Source organism: Borostomias antarcticus (assembly GCF_949987555.1).
Source record: "Borostomias antarcticus genome assembly, chromosome: 16".
Lineage (NCBI taxonomy): Eukaryota > Metazoa > Chordata > Actinopteri > Stomiiformes > Stomiidae > Borostomias > Borostomias antarcticus.
In genome coordinates, this window is record NC_140249.1 from 5,716,523 (window position 1) to 5,717,815 (window position 1,293).

Genomic DNA, 1,293 nt, shown 5'->3' on the forward strand with positions numbered 1-1,293 from the left:
TTGCTAAACGATCCTGCACTGTCTAACTTGCAATTCATATTTACTGTAACGTCTCATGCTAGACCTTCATCGGAAGAATAGTCAACAGTGACAGAATGACTCACTGTTTACTGCAGTATCACAGCAATGTTAAGAGGAATCTGGTGGTTTGGGTAGTGTGTGTGTGTGTGTGTGTGTGTGTGTGTGTGTGTGTGTGTGTGTGTGTGTGTGTGTGTGTGTGTGTGTGTGTGTGCATGGGCTATTTTATATGGGGGGCCCCCCTATTGCCCCCCCTGATTGGCCAGCCCAACTCTGCTCAAATTCTAAAAAAACAAAAAACAAACTTGGTTTGATCTGTTACCGCAAAAAAATGAGATCTGACTGTACTGCTCAGTGCTCAACAAGCTACAACTAGCCAACCTGCTCACAATGGCGAAAAGAACTATAAAAACAATGACCACATCTTCATAAAAAAATTAAACTGGCAATGCTAATGAAGAAGCTACCACTCGACATGACACCGCAGCAGGTGCAATCGAATGCAAGTGCTCCAGAGGCTATCGAAGCTAACACTAGCACTAGCACTAGCAACATCACCATCGGCGAGGAAGCTAGCACCAGCAGGCAGTTGCAGTTTGATGTTGTGATGTTGGGTATGGCCTAGTGCTCGGTCATAAAGTCATATTGACATGCTCGTGGTGGCTAGATGAAGTTTGATGCGTTGTGCATATTGCAGACCTGCAAACTTGTCACCTTTTGGCTACAGTCACCTTTTTAATGTTAAAGTCGCACTGAAACGGACGTTTGAGATCATCTAACTTCTGTAGTTTGACGTATTTCCGATGCAAACAAGCTATGAGGGTGGGACATATGTTTAGAGGAATTTGATTGGAACATTGACAAGTGGACGGGTTTTAAGAACTTTAGAGAGATTCGATAGAAGGATAGCGTTGATTGACGGGTGGATGTCGTGAGATTATTGGCCTAAAATCTAAGGTACCTGTTTTCGTCACTGCACGTGACCTACCGTTTTCCAGGAAGTAAGAAATTATATACTTTGATATAAGATTACAACAAAAGTAGAATTTTGTAATTTTTTTGTCATACATCGTTGAATAGGTGAACACTATGACTAATTATGTGAACCAAGATGGGACAGAATGCTTTTTTCATTTCAGTGCGACTTTAACCATGGTAGTTTCAGTGAATCTAGAGGGTTTTAGTTTTTTATGTCGTCAACTTTTTCTTCTTTTTCACTACTCCAGAGTTTGCAGGTCTGATATTGAATTGTCATACGGATTTCTTATTAGCATA